Raw genomic sequence first — 5,593 nt, forward strand, 5'->3', positions numbered from 1 at the left:
TCCCTCCTCCTCTCCCGTCCTCTCCTCCCCTCCGTCCCTCCTCCCCTCCGTCCCTCCTCCCCTCCGTCCCTCCTCCCCTCCGTCCCTCCTCCCCTCCCCTCCGTCCCTCCTCCCCTCCCTCCTCCCCTCCCCGGTATCTTAACCCTGTGCTGTCCCTGTCCTGGGAGTGTTTGATGGGGACAGTGTAGAGGGAGCTTTACTCTGTATCTAACCCCGTGCTGTACCTGTCCTGGGAGTGTTTGATGGGGACAGTGTAGAGGGAGCTTTACTCTGTATCTAACCCCGTGCTGTACCTGCCCTGGGAGTGTTTGATGGGGACAGTGTAGAGGGAGCTTTACTCTGTATCTAACCCCGTGCTGTACCTGTCCTGGGAGTGTTTGATGGGGACAGTGTAGAGGGAGCTTTACTCTGTATCTAACCCCGTGCTGTACCTGTCCTGGGAGTGTTTGATGGGGACAGTGTAGAGGGAGCTTTACTCTGTATCTAACCCCGTGCTGTACCTGTCCTGGGAGTGTTTGATGGGGACAGTGTAGAGGGAGCGTTACTCTGTATCTAACCCCGTGCTGTACCTGTCCTGGGAGTGTTTGATGGGGACAGTGTAGAGGGAGCTTTACTCTGTATCTAACCCCGTGCTGTACCTGTCCTGGGAGTGTTTGATGGGGACAGTGTAGAGGGAGCGTTACTCTGTATCTAACCCCGTGCTGTACCTGTCCTGGGAGTGTTTGATGGGGACAGTGTAGAGGGAGCTTTACTCTGTATCTAACCCCGTGCTGTACCTGTCCTGGGAGTGTTTGATGGGGACAGTGTAGAGGGAGCTTTACTCTGTATCTAACCCCGTGCTGTACCTGTCCTGGGAGTGTTTGATGGGGACAGTGTAGAGGGAGCTTTACTCTGTATCTAACCCCGTGCTGTACCTGTCCTGGGAGTGTTTGATGGGGACAGTGTAGAGGGAGCTTTACTCTGTATCTAACCCCGTGCTGTACCTGTCCTGGGAGTGTTTGATGGAGGACAGTGTAGAGGGAGCTTTACTCTGTATCTAACCCCGTGCTGTACCTGTCCTGGGAGTGTTTGATGGGGGACAGTGTAGAGGGAGCTTTACTCTGTATCTAACCCCGTGCTGTCCCTGTCCTGGGAGTGTTTGAGGGGGACAGTGTAGAGGGAGCTTTACTCTGTATCTAACCCCGTGCTGTCCCTGTCCTGGGAGTGTTTGATGGGGACAGTGTAGAGGGAGCTTTACTCTGTATCTAACCCCGTGCTGTACCTGTCCAGGGAGTGTTTGATGGGGACAGTGTAGAGGGAGCTTTAGCTGTAGGTGGTGTCACAGTGGGTAGAAGCCTGCGTGTCAGTGACTGTGCCGTTTGATGTTGTATAGGGAGGCAGACCGAGCGATTCTCACAGCCTGTCGGGAGAGTGGGGCCAACGAAGAAACCTTCCGCCGGGTGGCGCAACGTCTCGGCGGCAAATCTCTGCTGGAGGTGAGTGATGCTCGTCCTGTATGAGTCCGAATGTGTGCAACTGGCAAAATGAAGCTTGGAGGGTCTGTCCTGCTGCCTGGCAGCACAGCCCCAACATCCAGGGTGCCAACGAGCTTTGCCAACCTGGCTGTGTGCCCACCCGCCCCCCTCCCGTACCGTCGCTGGGGACTGAGGCCCAGTGAACACCAGGTTCCGCTCCAGATCAGAATCGTGAATCCTTCCTCCTCGCTGGCAGTAAATGGCTTGGATAGAATCGGCCCAGGTCCACATTCACCCTCGCACCCCAGGTTCCAGTGATCGGTGTCCGCCTTTCAGCCGCTGGAGCCCACAGCTCGGCAAATCTGACCCCACGTGGGGCTCCTCGCCTCTCACTCTCCCGCTGTGATCGTGTTAATAATTGTTTCTGTGAACCATCCCGGGGTGTTTGTACGGCAGGTGTCGGCTGTTGGAATGGATAGAGGTGGGCCTGGACGCAGCCACTGGCTGCAGGTTCAGCGTCTGTGCCGAGTCTGCAAGAGGGGGAAACGCACGGGGGCGCTGGTGGCAATGGCTATCGCTTCCGGATGAGTGATTCTGGGTCTGGTATCCTGTGGAGCTGTGTCTCAGTGCTGTGTTTGTACCGGGTGTGATCCTGTGTCTCAGTGCTGTGTTTGTACAGGGTGTGATCCTGTGGAGCTGTGTCTCAGTGCTGTGTTTGTACAGGGTGTGATCCTGTGTCTTGGTGCTGTGTTTGTACAGGGTGTGATCCTGTGTCTCAGTGCTGTGTTTGTACAGGGTGTGATCCTGTGTCTTGGTGCTGTGTTTGTACAGGGTGTGATCCTGTGTCTCAGTGCTGTGTTTGTACAGGGTGTGATCCTGTGTCTCAGTGCTGTGTTTGTACAGGGTGTGATCCTGTGTCTTGGTGCTGTGTTTGTACAGGGTGTGATCCTGTGTCTCAGTGCTGTGTTTGTACCGGGTGTGATCCTGTGTCTCAGTGCTGTGTTTGTACAGGGTGTGATCCTGTGGAGCGGTGTCTCGGTGCTGTGCTTGTATCGGGTGTGATCCTGTGTCTCAGTGCTGTGTTTGTACAGGGTGTGATCCTGTGGAGCTGTCTCGGTGCTGTGTTTGTACCGGGTGTGATCCTGTGGAGCTGTGTCTTGGTGCTGTGTTTGTACAGGGTGTGATCCTGTGGAGCTGTGTCTCAGTGCTGTGTTTGTACCGGGTGTGATCCTGTGGAGCTGTGTCTCGGTGCTGTGTTTGTACAGGGTGTGATCCTGTGGAGCTGTGTCTCAGTGCTGTGTTTGTACAGGGTGTGATCCTGTGTCTTGGTGCTGTGTTTGTACAGGGTGTGATCCTGTGTCTCAGTGCTGTGTTTGTACAGGGTGTGATCCTGTGTCTTGGTGCTGTGTTTGTACAGGGTGTGATCCTGTGTCTCAGTGCTGTGTTTGTACAGGGTGTGATCCTGTGGAGCGGTGTCTCGGTGCTGTGTTTGTACCGGGTGTGATCCTGTGTCTCAGTGCTGTGTTTGTACAGGGTGTGATCCTGTGGAGCTGTCTCGGTGCTGTGTTTGTACCGGGTGTGATCCTGTGGAGCTGTGTCTTGGTGCTGTGTTTGTACAGGGTGTGATCCTGTGGAGCTGTCTCAGTGCTGTGTTTGTACAGGGTGTGATCCTGTGTCTCAGTGCTGTGTTTGTACCGGGTGTGATCCTGTGGAGCTGTGTCTCAGTGCTGTGTTTGTACAGGGTGTGATCCTGTGTCTCAGTGCTGTGTTTGTACAGGGTGTGATCCTGTGGAGCTGTCTCGGTGCTGTGTTTGTACAGGGTGTGATCCTGTGGAGCAGTGTCTCAGTGCTGTGTTTGTACCGGGTGTGATCCTGTGGAGCGCTGTCTCGGTGCTGTGTTTGTACCGGGTGTGATCCTGTGGAGCTGTGTCTCAGTGCTGTGTTTGTACCGGGTGTGATCCTGTGGAGCTGTGTCTCAGTGCTGTGTTTGTACAGGGTGTTATCCTGTGTCTCAGTGCTGTGTTTGTACCGGGTGTGATCCTGTGGAGCTGTGTCTCAGTGCTGTGTTTGTACCGGGTGTGATCCTGTGTCTCGGTGCTGTGTTTGTACAGGGTGTGATCCTGTGGAGCTGTGTCTCAGTGCTGTGTTTGTACAGGGTGTGATCCTGTGTCTCGGTGCTGTGTTTGTACAGGGTGTGATCCTGTGGAGCGCTGTCTCAGTGCTGTGTTTGTACCGGGTGTGATCCTGTGGAGCTGTGTCTCAGTGCTGTGTTTGTACCGGGTGTGATCCTGTGGAGCTGTGTCTGTACAGGGTGTGATCCTGTGGAGCTGTGTCTCGGTGCTGTGTTTGTACCGGGTGTGATCCTGTGGAGCGCTGTCTCAGTGCTGTGTTTGTACCGGGTGTGATCCTGTGGAGCGGTGTCTCAGTGCTGTGTTTGTACAGGGTGTGATCCTGTGGAGCTGTGTCTCAGTGCTGTGTTTGTACAGGGTGTGATCCTGTGGAGCTGTGTCTCAGTGCTGTGTTTGTACCGGGTGTGATCCTGTGGAGCTGTGTCTCAGTGCTGTGTTTGTACAGGGTGTGATCCTGTGGAGCTGTGTCTCAGTGCTGTGTTTCTACCGGGTGTGATCCTGTGGAGCTGTGTCTCAGTGCTGTGTTTGTACCGGGGTGTGATCCTGTGGAGCTGTGTTTGTACAGGGTGTGATCCTGTGTCTCAGTGCTGTGTTTGTACAGGGTGTGATCCTGTGTCTCAGTGCTGTGTTTGTACAGGGTGTGATCCTGTGTCTCAGTGCTGTGTTTGTACAGGGTGTGATCCTGTGTCTCAGTGCTGTGTTTGTACAGGGTGTGATCCTGTGGAGCGGTGTCTCAGTGCTGTGTTTGTACAGGGTGTGATCCTGTGGAGCTGTGTCTTGGTGCTGTGTTTGTACCGGGTGTGATCCTGTGGTCCTGTGTCTCAGTGCTGTGTTTGTACCGGGTGTGATCCTGTGTCTCAGTGCTGTGTTTGTACAGGGTCTGTTTCTGAGAATTTACTGTCTCTCTCTCTCCCAGGTTTCACTGCGATTTCGGGAGCTGATGCGCTTGTTCCACACCTCGGGTGATGTCAGCACCGATGAGGAAGACGACGCCGGGAGCAACGCTAACCCAGAGCTGCTGGCAGATCGCCTGGTTTCTGACGAGGAACAGGAGTGATCCCGACCCCCCCCCCCCCCAGGTCACTGCGGGCACGAGTCGAAATGCAGGTGACACTCCTGGACGTAAATCCTAGCTGCCCGCGATCAGAATCTGCAAGGCCAACTCGATGGAGCTGCAGGCGGGAGCACAGATTCCTGCAGCACCGTGTGACATTCTGCAGTCCAGTGGATGTCCACAAGCCGTTGCTGCTCCGTACTTGTTGGACCGTACATTGCTGTGAGCATTTTAATGCCTCGTGCTGGTGTCTACTCCGTTGTAATTCATACTCCTGGTTTAATGGACGAGGCCCAGCCTGATTATTCCCTATTTATTGAAGAGAGAAGGATGGCCATGGTTTGACCGGCCGCTTCCTTCGTTGCTGCTGCTGGTCTGATCACAGTGCCCTAGATCCTGAGGCTGCAGAGGACCGGGTGGGAACCCTCCTGTTGCATGTGATTCGTTAGAGGGAGGGGGTGACCTACTTCCGTCCTCTTGTTCAGCTTGAGGGGGTGGAGGGTTAAAGAGAGAATTACCCCACCTATTCTGTTGCTGTACACGGTATTATTACTGTTTCCTTCGCTGGTGGTGCATAAACAGAGACTGCCCCTGAGTCAGTGGTGAAAATCAGTGGAATAATTCAGATCATGGTTGGCAAATTTTAAGGTAGATAAGCCCGATGTGATGGGGGGAGACGACTCGATGTTCTCTGTGCAATTATTTATCACCAGCTGGTGCCGGATGAATCTCCTTTTTAATGATGTGTTGTAAATATACACGTGTAATGTATCCTCTCTGTATAGCTTAAGTTATAGTGACTCTGTAAGATATGTATGTTTGTATTTCTAGGACTGTGCGCGTGAGACGAAAATAGCTCAATAAATCTTTTCACATGGCTTCGGACTTTGTGAGGTGACGGGTTTAAGATACAAACCCCCCCCCCCCCCCCCATCCTCTGTAATAAACAGCAAATG

General features: G+C 53.9%; 1 long non-coding RNA gene across 1 annotated transcript; it reads left to right on the forward strand.

The window, feature by feature from the left end:
• The first annotated feature begins 1,219 nt into the window (after nucleotides 1-1,219).
• LOC119958689 lies at nucleotides 1,220-5,515 on the forward strand. Its single transcript, XR_005459065.1, has 2 exons — nucleotides 1,220-1,475; nucleotides 4,500-5,515. It is a non-coding gene; the product is annotated as an uncharacterized LOC119958689 (long non-coding RNA).
• Nucleotides 5,516-5,593: the final 78 nt, after the last annotated feature.

The sequence above is a fragment of the Scyliorhinus canicula genome, chromosome 30, assembly GCF_902713615.1.
Source record: "Scyliorhinus canicula chromosome 30, sScyCan1.1, whole genome shotgun sequence".
Classification (NCBI taxonomy): Eukaryota; Metazoa; Chordata; class Chondrichthyes; order Carcharhiniformes; family Scyliorhinidae; genus Scyliorhinus; species Scyliorhinus canicula.